Here is a 13,672-nt window from a genome sequence, read left to right as displayed (position 1 = left end):
TCAGAAATTAATCAGTAACTCAGTCACTCATTCAGTTTTGCCAACAGGAAGTTAGAGTAGTCTGTGCAGTAGGGAAAGCAGGAATGGAAGGCCCTCAGACACTTATACCACCACCAATAATCTTCAGTATCAACGGGTCTAGTCTCAGGCTCCACATGACAGTGCTCTTAGAATCAGCTGGTTCTTTGGTACTTTCATGTCAGTGCCAGGAGTACAGAATGCATCCTGGGTTGAGCGTACTCTGGAAAACAAGTCGCCTAAGGATGTTCTGTGAAACTCCGCCTGACATCTTTGGCTTGTTCTCGATGCCGGCAGCAGAGCTAATAGCTATAACTCCCAATTTTCTTTTAAGTTCCTTAGTTTGTCTGGGCTTTATCTTTGATTGATTTTGTAATTTCTCTGGAGCAGCCTGATAGAAAGAGACTCATCACTCATTAGTTTCCATCTGCATGATCTGTTCTGGCCCCTCAGAAAATTCTTTTCCCTTTTATCTCTTTTTCTAGTTCAGGCCTGAGACTCACTGCTCACTTTCTGCCATGGTCCCCTTCCCTGCAAGCCTTCTGTCAGTGTTATAAGTTCTCATGATTCTAACAAGGCCTGGCTTTGGAAAGTTAAATAACCCGACGATATCCTCCTGTCTTAGATGCTCTTTAAGCCTCTGCCTCTTTTGACATCGATGAAAAGGATGGAAACAAGACCAAGGAGTCAAAACCAAGACAACAAAATCAGCTAGTCATTTCAACATATATATATACATATATATATTTATATTTCTCATAGTAATCAAAATTACACTTAAATGAGAGCCTAGCCAGGGTACATAACACAAAAATCTTCCTCTCAAAAGCTATTCAATTTTGCAAATAATTGAAGTACGTACTTTAATATACAAAATCCATAGTAAAATTTATCCACAAAATCTGGCCACTTTAGAAGTGCTTCCTGCATTCAGAAATATTAATTATGAATTAAGATCAATGGGGAAAGTATTCTGAAATCAGAATAAAAAAAGTTTGCCCATCATTATATATTTTTAGGCTGGAGTTGAAAACAAAAGTTTTATTTACTTCCAAATATGAAAAGAATTAAGTTTCCTCACATGTCAATATATTTGTAAAAATTTAGTGATAGCTTTACTGGGATTCCTTTCTACTGACAGCATCATCTTCACAAGACAGTTTACATATTTTTGAGATTATAACATAATTAATTACATGTCCTCTCTTCCTCTCCTTCCTCTAAACTCTCCTAAGTGTGCCCCTCCCCTGCTCTCTTTCAAATTCATGGTCTTTTTCTCTTTAATCTTTGAAAGCTTATACATGCAAGAAAGCAATTTTTAGAAGACTTGTATGTGTGTGCACCTATATGTAGATACCACATACGTGTGGGTGTTAGAAGAGACCAGCAGAGTGTGTCATCTCCTGGAGGGGAGGTGACAGAAGGTTGTCAGCCACCTGATTTGGTATGAGAAATGAACTAGTATTGTCTAGAAAAACATCATGTTCTCTTAACTCCTGAGCCATCATTCCAGTCCCAAAACACACATTTATTGGAAGAAAAAAAATCTGCTGTGGTTTAAAAGACTTCTTGGTGATTTTTATACTGTTTGTTTTGTTTGAGGAATAGAGTTAGCCTATCATTATGTAGACCAGGCTATCTTAAAATCTACAATCCTCGTGCCTAGCAACCTATGTACTGGTAATAAAGGCATGTACCACCATGACGGTATAATATAGACATCTTTCCAAAATCCATTTGAAAACAAGATGCTTTGTTAAGGCAGAAATCCCAGATTTAACCTAATACTTTTAGTTTAAGCTTCACAGAAAACTAGTAGGGAAAGATCTTTGTACAATGTAGGTAGACTTGCATCTTTAATTTCATCAAAACATCTGAAATTAGAAAAATGACTAAATATATATATTTATAAGGGAAAGACACAAAAATTTATTAACTATAATTAATATCACAAATACCATGAAAAGGTCAACAAGCAATTTAAACTGCTGAAGCAAGGTCAGGCCAAATTAGTTAACCAAATATAATTATGTGTAACTTAGCAAGTGACATTCCTCTAATCATGTTTTAGAGTCCATTTTATATTAAGCAAATTAAATGATAGAAAGCACATATTACAGAACACAAAATGTGTACACGTATTCAAATGTATGAGCCTTGGGGGCGATTCATATTCAAACACCATGCTTAGTATTAGTTATTTCTCTCCCACTCATTCCTCCATCTACCAGCCTGCCACCCTCCCCACTTCAACTTCTCTCCCACTGTCTATCTTTGTAACGCTTAGGTTCTAGCATTTCACCTTTCTTAAGCTTGTCTTCCTCCCCACGAGGGCCCTTTCCTAGTTCTCTGGCCTCTGCAGGTGCTCCCAGGTAAACACACACATGTAGACATTCAAAGCTAGGCTCCCCATAAGAGAGAGAACACGCTGCATTTGTCTTTAGTGCCGCCGTTTTATCTGTGCATTTCGTTTTTCTGTACAACTGGATAACGGCATTCCACTGTGTGTATGAATCACAGTATTACATTTTTATTATTCATGCATTTGTTGTGAGCCACCATGTGGTTGCTGGAAATTGAACTCAGGACCTCTGGAAGAGCAGTCAGTGCTCTTAACCTCTGAGCCATCTCTCCAGCCCTATTCATGCATTTGTTGATGAACATTTATTTATAGGCTGTGCCCACTTCCTAGGTATTATGAATATTGTACACGGATGAGCAAGTATCTCTGCAGAAGGACTGAGAGTCCTTTGCACGTATGTGCAGAGAACTACCACAGGGTAGTTCTAGTTTTAGCTTTCTAAGGAGCCTCCACGTTGATTTCCATTGTGGCTGAAGGAATTCTAGCAGAGAGGTAGAAGGGGTCTAAAGGGAAGGAGAGGGAAAAGAAGTATAAAATACCACATTTTTCTCTCACACACGAAATGCAGGTTTTAAGCCGGGTGTTGGTGGCGCACGCCTTTAATCCCAGCACTCGGGAGGCAGAGGCAGGCAGATCTCTGTGAGTTTAAGACCAGCCTGGACTACAGAACGTGTTCCAGGACAGCCTCCAAAACAATACAGAGAAACCCTGTCTTGAAAAAAAAATGCAGGTTTTGCATGCATATATATATATGCATCTATATATATATATACATATATATATATATATATATATATATATATATATATAGAGAGAGAGAGAGAGAGAGAGAGAGAGAGAGAGAGAGAGAGGACTATTTCCAGGGAGGAAAGGGGACAAGAGAGTCATGAAGGGATACTTGAGGACAAAGAGAGGGTGAATATAAGCCAGGCAGTATGGTATGCATCTATTAAAATGTCATAGCAAGACTCAGTACTACTTTGTACATTAAAGTCTAAAGGGGAAAGAGATGACCACAAACAGGAATAGAGAAGACTGAGGGCCAGGGCGATGCCTCCTTCCACGGCAGCAGTGTGTGTAGCTGCATAGACGGATGTGGATTCAGGTGAACTCTAGGGTTTGTGACAAGGACTCAAACCCCAGTCTGCTTCATTTTTTTCCCCTTAAAATGAGAATTTATGTGACCACGGAGAACAAGAGATTAGCAAAGCAGATATCCCAGGAGAACCATTTTTAAAGCTCCTATGGAAACTGGAAGATTGCTAATTAGAGGGAAACTGAGATTGTCTGGTGTCGTTCAGGCACTTGAGTATATCATGACATGAGATGGGGCTGTCAAAGTATCACTCTTGGAAGCTGCAAGAACACAGACAGTGAAGCCGAACGGTACCGAAAATCTCAAGATCATCACGATGGGAAGTTAATGGGTTTGAGAGAATGGAGGGGACTTACAAGTGTGATTGATGGATCATAGGATGTCATCTTCATCATGAAACAATAGAACGGGACTGACGGAAAGGACCGCGAGCATAAATCAAAGTGCTATTTTGAATTCAAAAGGACGGGCAGAAAAGCACTGCATGTGAGCTGAGGCCAGCCAGCCGCCAGCCGGGGGTGGAATGTTTGCGTAGAGTATTTCAAATTGTGAAGCTTAAGTGGCAAGGCCCATCACGTGGCTCCGAAAATATCCAGCTTTAAGTGAGTTAGAAGATAAACTTTTTGGAGATAAAAGGTCAATATAAAAAAAAACAGATTTTGATACTGTTTGATATTTAATCTGAATGCAATAGTCACCAAAATAATATATTATCTGGTAGTAAACAGAGAACAGCCTACTGGGGGGGGGAAGGAGAGAGGAAGAATGATAAGACAGTGAGGAGGAGGAGGGAGGTGTCTACAGTAGCCAGAGGCTGAAAACACACTGCCCAGAACTGGCTGGCATTAAATCCGTGCCTCATTTCTCAAGACACGAATAGATGCAAAAAGATTAGTTCTAATTACACAAGAAGTACTTTTAAAACTGCTTAATTTTGGTGTGGACAATAGCCTTTCTTACAGAATAAAATTTAAGTTCTACAAATTCAGAGGTATCCCATCTCAAAAACACTTTCAAAACACGTAACCACACCGTTGAGGGAAGCAAGTATAGGGAACACTAAGTTGATGGAGAAATCGTCTCTACCGTTTTCTGTCGAAAAGCTCCATGTATGAAGGATAGTGATGTTTTTCTTTTTTAATTGTGGCTACCTTTTAAACTATGGCTATCCTATTCAGCAACTGAAAATCCGCCACTACCAGCTGCAGCTAGGCTGCAAGAACGGAAAATTCCCTCAGGCACTGACTCTCAAAGCTGCTAAGGAAACCTATTTAAATCTCTGTCCCACTAGAGAACTCAGGATTCAAAGGTTGAGGTAGAATCCTGCTTCCCAGAGAGGCTAAACAGCAAGCAGCTCGCCTAGCTCGCTTCCTCGTGTCTCCCAGGAAGTCCTCGTGCTTCTCCACCTGGCTCCTCCCTACAACTTCCTGTTAACCCTTTGCTGACCCAGGCTCCTAACCGCAGGTGAATTATATTTAATCAAACCCCCTTTTTTTCCAATCATTAAACAAACATTCCAGAGCATGAACAAAAGTAACACACCATAAAATAATATTCTACGACCTAGCGATGTTCAGTCCTAGCTATGGGACTGTTCCCCACAAGATTGCAGTCTTAACCTTGCAGCTAACACAGATTAAATTGTCAAGAATTCCTTGTACTGGAACTGGTGGCAGGGGTAGGATTTATGATATTCTGTTTTCTCTTGTTTTTTTTTTTTTTTTTTACAAGCTTCGTCCCAGGGTTTAGGTTTCAGGATTTTATGTCCTCATATGTTTCCTGGAAGATAACACTGAATGGTGTAACTTTGACCTTTCCCATGTCCTGTTATTTCACTAACTCATCGTTATTTTTGTTCCCTTTGCAGTTCATATAGCTCAGCAGCCAATGATACAAAAGATGGCCGAAGGACACCGTTCATAAATGTTAAGCAGACACAGCCAGACAGTGCAGACCCTGTTCTCAGCACCTTTTATTATCTTAGCTTAGTTTCTTATCGCTTAAACATAGTCTCTAAACTGAAAGCAAAACATGACTCAATTAACGTCACGAAGAGATATGTTTTTATTATTCACAGAATGTCTCACCTAGAACGCTACCTAATTTAATCCGCTATTATTTAAGTTGAGAGAGACATCTTGTTACCACAAATTAAAAGCTATTATCTACTTGCTGTGAAATAAGCAACACGGTTGCAAAGACTTACTGCGCGTGGGTTCTGCTGCGGTATCTTTCAGACCGCGGGGAAAGTGAGCTGAAAAGGGACTGGGCTTCAAGTGATGGGCTCTAGATCAAGATGAAAGATAACAGATGCACAGTTTGTTCCGGGTGGTGAGTAGACATTACATCTGCCATAAGCAGCCACCTGCTTTGTGGCATGGAACCTTGGTATGGGCGGGGTTGGAAGCTAGCCCAAGTAACATCCCAAGAGTACTTCAGACTTTGGGATCTGACTCCCTGCTGTCAGGTAGCCCCTCCTCTTCATACTCATACTGTTGACCATACTCCATCACTCCAGAGTGAAAATGACATAGATCATTGTTCATTCTAGCGGGCATATCTCAAAGGCTAAAGTAGGACATCCTTGTAAGGATGCAGAAACCCGGGTGGCCTAGCTGTTATGTCTGGGAATATATAGCTTGATGATCAGGGTTTCTGTGAGGGGGGGGGACTATTTGAATACAAATTCCTCTGATAACCGTTTTGTTCCGAATATTGGCTTGAAAAGGGTTAAAGAGACAATAAAGATATTTTAAAATGTTAGATGGCCTTTACTATAATAAAAATATTCTCAGTCCCTTTGGTACTAATGAATTCTCTTAGTGAGATCATAAATTAAACATATAGGCAAAAAAACTCATGGTTTTCTTCAGAAAAAATTTCAAGGTGAAGAAAGTCAGAATGCCATTTGATTTAAAATTTCTAAAAAGGAACAGAAAATTTTAATATTCAGCTTGTTATTCCCTAATCAGGAAAAAAGAAAAGAAATGATAACATATTAATCAGATATTTGAAAAACTTAAATAGAATATTATATTCCCTTTTCAACTCTACATCAAAACACTCTTCAGATTCCTTTATATTGTAATAGTTGGATGTTGCATTCACAAAATAATTAAAGCTAATTATTTGATATTTGTCTAAAAATAATAAGAAAAATTTTTAAAGGTTTGTTAAAATCTCACTAATTTTCTGAAATGATTTTATACAAAATAAATCTTTTTTCTCTCTTCTTAATCATTTACTTTTCAAAGTAAATCAGTTAATCATTTCTTGAAGAAAGTGATGCCTAAGAGACTTAATTTCTTTGGCTTGGCTGTTTTCTGTTGAATCTTGGATACTCAGTGTTAACAAATAATCCATTGGTGACAAACCAGTAAATATCTTAGACTCAGCTTGCACATCTACTCTCCTCTCTTATATACATCTGTGATGGCATATTGTTTATGATTTATTAAAGCCACTGGAGAGCAAATAGCAAAGCAGCCACACTAGTTAGCTATAGAAACTAGGCACTGGTGGTATACACCTTTAATCCTAGGACCCAGGATTAAGAGATAGACCGATCTCTGTTAGTTCAAGACCACAGGGACTACACGAATTGACCCAGTCCTAAAAGAAACAGCTCACACAAAGGTGATCTCAGCACCTGGGATCACACATACTTAATCCCAGCACTAGGGAGGTGGAGACAGGATATGGCTGGGCTTAGAAAGGAATATAAGGAGGAGGAGACAGGGTCTGAGAGCTTATGACTCTGAGGATTCATAGGGACAGGGTTGCCATTTCAGCTGGGTAGTGGTAAGATCTACTGGCTTGGCTGCTTTGCTTCTCTGATCTTCAGCGTGAAGCTTGAACCCCAATATCAGTCTCTGGGCCTTTTATTTTTCATGCTACATACACCTCTATGGATAACTTGCCAAATTAAAGATATTACAGAAATACTGATGATGCCTGCCCTTAGGATACATCTTACCCCTCTGTCTCTGACTTTCAGGTTTCCTGACCATTAACTTTATTGCACACTATCTTCCTGACTCTTGTCCAGACAATGGGCTGACTCAGCAAGGCCTTGGTATACTCCAATAAGGCGTTTCCCTTGAGCTCCTGATTTCTGCATCATTTCTCCCCAGACATGGGCTATGCAAGGGAAAGGAGTTTGTCTAAGTGATCACCGTTACTTTCTTATGGTCTAGCATCAAGTCTGCTCAACAAATGCTTTTCTTATGTAATAATGAATAATTTTTAAAGTTTTACAAGCCATCTAATTGGTCATATTCTTTGTCCTCCCCCAGATCCCCCAGATAACCTGCTCTCTGCCTTCCCTATTTCATATCCTTTCTCTCTTAAAATAAAAAAGCATCCCCACAAGACAAAACACAAAGTCTGTTCTGTGTTGGCCATCAGAGCGTGGTTGATATACCCAGTGTCACACCATTGAAGAAAAGTGATTTTCTTCCCTCTCCCAGCATCTATTAAAAGCAAATAGCTTCTTAATTGGCGGTGGAACTCTGTGCCCAATTCCCCTTCTCCGTGTCGGCCCCTGGTCTGGCTTGAATTTGTACAGGTCTTGAGTGTACTGTCTCAGTCCATGACGGTTCATACATCCATGAGCCCTGTTGTCTGGGAAACTGCTTCCTCTGACTCATCTCTTACATTCTCTTCAACTCCTCTTTCACACAGATCCTTGAGCCTTGGGGTGTGAGGGGGTAAGTGATACAGACATCCCATTTAGACCCGAGTGCTCCAAAGTCTCTCACTGTCTGCACATTGTCCAGCTGTGGATCTCTATGTTAATTCCCATTTATCCGCAAGAAGCAGCCTCTCTGATAGCAGTTCAGTGGCGCACCGATCTGTGGGTATCGCAGGAGTGTGATGGGAGTCCTTTGATTGCTGGGCTCGTTCAGCAGTGCAGGCCCTTGTTCTAGTTAGCCTTAGGTTCTTGGCCTTATTAACAATGTCCGGTATGGATCCCACCTCAGAGAGTGACCCTTAAATGTAAGCAAAAGGTAGCTAGCTACTCTAACATTGTGCCTCTATTGCTCCAGTGTGTGTAACTTGCAGACATATCCAAATGGTAGCATGCATTATTTGCAGCTGGGTAAGACTGTTAATTACTTTTCTCCTCCTGTAGCATGCTGAGTATCTTCCGTACTATGAACACTACTCAGTGTCAGTGAGGCTTCTGGGTGAGCAACCGCTCAATTTCTCCAGGTTCAGTGACATAAGTATGTTGTGTCATCACAATAGGTCCTTACCATCAAGTTGTGGAAGGTGACCCTACAGCATCAGCAATAGCTTATAATGTTTGGAGGTGGGTCATGGGAACCATCTGGCTAGGACTCAAAAATATGAACCCATTCCTGGCACTGGGGTTTTATTTGGTAGAACCTGATATCTAGTTAGGACACTGTCGACCCTATTACAGGGCAACTCCATTTAGATTTATATATTTTCATATCATATGACTTCTCAAAAGGAGTTGATTGTTAGTTACCCTTGCCCATAATGTCCCCTCTATCCTGTCCTCCATGCCTTTCCCCATTTAGTCTCCCTATTCAAGTTTTACCTATATCCTTTTAAAACATTATATTCTATTTCTTCTTTCTTGAATGACTCCCCTCCTCCTCTGTGGTCCCTTAACTAGCTACCTAACCTCTGTGGATATTGTGAACAAAACACACATATCTAAATATATAAGCTAACATCCCATGTAAGAGAAGACATTCAATGTTTGTCTTTCTGGGTCTTGTTTACCTCACTCAGGATGAGTGTTTCTAACTCCACCCATTTACCTGAAATTTTCCATCATTTCATTTTCCTTAACAGCTGAATAATATTCCATTGTATAAATATACACATTTTCACTATCCATTCATCAGTTGATGGGTAATTATGCTGTATTCAATTTCTGGCTACTATTGGATAGAGCAACAATAAACATGGATGAAAAGAGTATCTCTGTAGCAAGATCTAGAGTCCTTTGTGTGTATCTCCAAGAGTGGTGTAGCTGGATCCTGCAGTAATTCTATTTTTGACTTCCCAAGGAACCACCACACCTATTTCCACTGTGACTGTACAAGTTTGTACTCCCACCAGCAATGAATGAGTGCTTCTCTGTAAAGAGAAGCCTTCCCGCCAGCCTAGTTCCAGAGCCGCATCAGTCCCAAATAAACACAGAGGAAGCTATATTAATTATGAAGCTGTTGGCCTTGCTTTTTCTTACTGGCTAGCTCTGACTTAAGTATTTACCCCATAATTGTTAATCTAAGTACTCTTACCGGAGAGGTTTCTGGGCTTCCTACCCCATGACAGTTACATCTCGACTTCCTGTGTTTCTCCTACCCAGAGTCCTCCTGGACTCCTAGTCCCACCTATCTTGCTTCCCTATTAGCCAACAGTGCTTTATTGACATATACACAGGACTTCCCCCATCACTTCTCTTTCCACACATCCTCACTAGCGTGTGCTGTCATTTAATTTATTGATCTTAGTCATTCTTCTTGAAATAAGATGAAATCTCCAAGTAGTTTTAATTTGCATTTCACTTTATGACTGAGGATGCTGAACATTTCTTTAAGTGTTTCTCAGACATTTGAGTTTCCTCCTGAGGATTCTCTCTTTAGTTCTGTAGCTTGTTTTTAATTGGATTATTTGTTTTCTTGATATTCAATTTTTTTAGTTCCTTGTATATTCTAAATGAGTCAGTTGCAAAATTGGTAAATATTTTCCCAAAAGAAGAATCTCAAATGGCCAAAAGACATTTAAGGAATGCCCAACATCCTTAGTCATCAGAGAAAAAGGCAAATCAAAATGACTCTGAAATACCATTTTACACCTGGCAGAATGGCTAAGATCAAAAGCACTGATGACAGCATATGCTGGAGAGGATGTGGGGTCAGGGGAACATTCCTCCGCTGCTGGTGGGAGTGCAAACTTGTACAGCCACTTTGGAAATCAGTATGGAGGTTTTTCCAGAAAATAGGGAATCAAAATACCTCAAGACCCAACATTACCACTCTTAGGCATACACCCAAAGGATTCTCAGTCATACCACAGGGACACCTGCTCAACTATGTTCACAGCAGCTTTATCTGTAATAGCCAGAACCTGGAAGCAACTTAGATGCCCCTCAACCAAAGAATGGATAAAGAAAATGCAGTACATTTACACAATGGAGTATTACTTAGCTGTTAAAAACAATGACATCCATGAAATTCGCAGGCAAATGAATAGAACTAGAAAGAAACCCTGAGTGAGGTAACCAGATCCAGAAAGATAAACATGGTATGTACTCACTTATAAGTGGCTATTAGTTGTAAAGATTAACCATGCTGTAGTCCCCTGACCCAGAGAGGCTAGGTAACAAGGAGGTCTCAAGGAAAAATACCCAGATGCCCCTGAGAAGGGGAAATAGAAGAGATTCCGTGGGTGGACTGGGGGCTGGTGGGGATGGAAATGTAAGAGATTGGGTTTGGCAGGAGTAGGAAGGAGAAGCATACTGAAAGAGACAACTGTAAATCGGTGGCTTTTGGGGTAAGGTAGCAACCTGCTGCAAGAGAAACTCCCAGCAGTCTACAAGACTAACCCCCCCCCCCCCCAAGACTCCTAGCAATAGAGGATACATAGCCCGAACTAGCCATCTCTTGTGACCAATCCAGTGGAGGGATTGGGACACCAACCCAGCCACATAGCCTTCAACCTACTGCCTAGGAGATGTGTTGGGGTCAGGGTAGTGTAGAGATTGTGGGCGTGGCCAATCAATGACTGCTACTGTAGCAAATTTTTGTTGCATTTGTTTTGGTTTTGGTTTTTTTTGAAACAGAATTTCTCTGTGTAACAGCACTGGCTGTCCTGGAACTTGCCCTGTAGACTAGACTGGCCTCACACTCACTGAGATCCGCCTGCCTCTGCCTCCTGGGTGCTGGGATTAACGGCGTGCACCACCACACCTGGTTTTACTGCCGTGTTTTAGTTTTGGCTCTCAGTGGCTAGCGTTCCCTTGAGAGCACTCAGCTTAGTGTTCAAACCCCAAGTACCCACAACACCACATAAAAATTGTGCATGATCAACAGAGGAGATCTCCATTTGTCTGCATCTCCGCTGCTGACGTCTTTGCGGAAGAATATTTACTTCATCATATCTTCTACAATATTTCAACATCTTGATAAATTCACACCAGGAACCTGTGCCACAGATTCTCCTTGGCTTTTCTATATTTTCACAATTTGTCTTATATTTAATATGTGAGATGAAGGACATAACTCAGAAGAAAGAAAATAAAAAAGAAAGGTAACAAGACAATTGTGTAAAAACCTCAGAATGAAATCATCTGGAGAGGACACAAATGAATGGGGAGAAGCTGACCATGTGAATTCAAGTCCTCTTAGCAGGTCTACATAAAATGTCTCTGGTGAAAAATAAAACAAAATATGCAGTTGGTATAAAATCTTAGCATAAGTTCCCAAAAACTTGATTTTATGGAGTTTTCTGAGAGTCCACATTTATTACTCCTTTCCTTAAGCCTTCTGAACAGCAAAAATCTATCACATGATGGAACAGCGCATTGAGGAACAAGTTCTAAAAGGTACCAAAAATGTAATGATTTCCTATGCTTTAAGTAGGAAAAACAAAAAGCAATGACAAAGTTTAGAAAAAATAAAATTAAAATATTCACTGTGAACAAGCATGTAAGCTAAAGCGATCATCGACAGAAACTAGAGCTGTCCTTTAGGACGGTAACGACAAGCTACAAGGGCAGTCTCTGCTACACATAGATTTTTTCTTATATTAGTCATGTTATGCTATAATCAGTCCAGTGCATTCTAGTGGAAGATCTCCAAGTCAATATGGAGCAAATTGCTACAAACCATACAAATATCACAGACTTCTGGATACTATTAAACTGTGAGAGAGACTAAGCTACAGGAGGGTCACCCAAGGGCAGGAGAGATCAGGTCTGTAATCACTTTGATTTTGTTACCTAAGTAGGAGACTTGGCACATCACCTTCAGAAGGCCACAGTAGTTATATAGAAACAAACTTGGGGAGGCGGGGGAATACTAGAGCAAAGGGCAAGAATAGTGGAAAAGGCAGTTAAAACTTCACACAACTCCTTATGTTTGAAATAAGAGCCCATAGCCACCTCATTTACCTTTTGTTTAGGAAAGAAATCTCGAGAAACAGCTTCCAAACTGGAGCCCACGTTCAGACGAGGAAGCCCAGACATCAGCCTTCGCAGGCCAGTTCTGATGCTGGATCTTTGCAGAGGAAAGAGCTACACGTCAAGGAGTTGCCTTTATTCTCCGTGATTAATGGCATGCCACCCTCTGATTTTTTTTTCTGATTCTCATTAAAACACGTAAGTCTACATCTAAAATCACCGGTACCCTCTCAAGTCCTCCTTTGATTTGGAATCTGAGGCAGCTGCATCTCCTCGTTAACTCTGAAAAGCAGTGTTTTCTAGACTACAGGCCCAAACTATAGGTCTTTGCCACACATGCTCCCCATAGGTTTTCTATTGTAATTCAGTTCTGCCAAATTTAGAACAGTAGTCTTAAAGCCAAATGCTCTGCTAAACTACCAGACTCACAAGACATGTTCTTTTTTTTTTCCTTTTTTTTAAAAATTTAAGTTAGAAACAAGCTTGTTTCACATGTCAATCCCAGTTCCCTCTCCCTCCCCTCCTCCTCTACCTTCCCCACCAGGCCTTCCAGTCCCCCACCCAATCTCCACTCCAATTCCCAGGGAGGGTGAGGCCCTCCATGGTGGATCTCCAGAGTCTGTCATTTCATCCAGGGCAGGGCCTAGGCCCTCCCACTAGAGTCCAGGCTGAGAGAACATTGTGGGCCTTGGTAGTATTTAACCCTGGAGTACAAATAGACTTTGAGTGCCCATACAACACATGTTCTTATACTACAGCTGTCTTGGCCACTCTTCTATTGCTGTGAAAAGACACCATGACAAGGAAACTCTTATGAACGAAAGCATTTGACTGAGGCTTGCTTACAGTTTCAGAGGTTTAGTCCATTATCATTATGGCAGGGGCGTGGCAACCTGGCAGGTGTGGTGCTGGAGGAGTAGCAATCCACAAATAGAAAGAAAGAGAGAGAGAAGGGGTCAGAGAGAGAGAGAGAGAGAGAGTGAGAGAGAGAGAGAGAGAATGGGTGTGTCATGGGCTTTTGAAACCTCAAAAC

General features: G+C 40.8%; 1 long non-coding RNA gene across 1 annotated transcript in view; it reads right to left on the bottom strand.

The window, feature by feature from the left end:
• LOC110340968 overlaps window positions 1-12,819 on the bottom strand; it is a 58,958-nt gene extending 46,139 nt beyond the window's left edge. Inside the window, exon 1 of the long non-coding RNA XR_002382825.2 lies at window positions 12,631-12,819. This is a non-coding gene — a long non-coding RNA (uncharacterized LOC110340968). The remainder of the gene's footprint in view (window positions 1-12,630) is intronic.
• Between the last annotated feature and the right edge of the window lie 853 nt (window positions 12,820-13,672).

This window comes from Mesocricetus auratus, unplaced genomic scaffold (assembly GCF_017639785.1).
Source record: "Mesocricetus auratus isolate SY011 unplaced genomic scaffold, BCM_Maur_2.0 Super-Scaffold_100027, whole genome shotgun sequence".
Lineage (NCBI taxonomy): Eukaryota > Metazoa > Chordata > Mammalia > Rodentia > Cricetidae > Mesocricetus > Mesocricetus auratus.
This window is presented reverse-complemented; position numbering and strand designations above follow the sequence as displayed.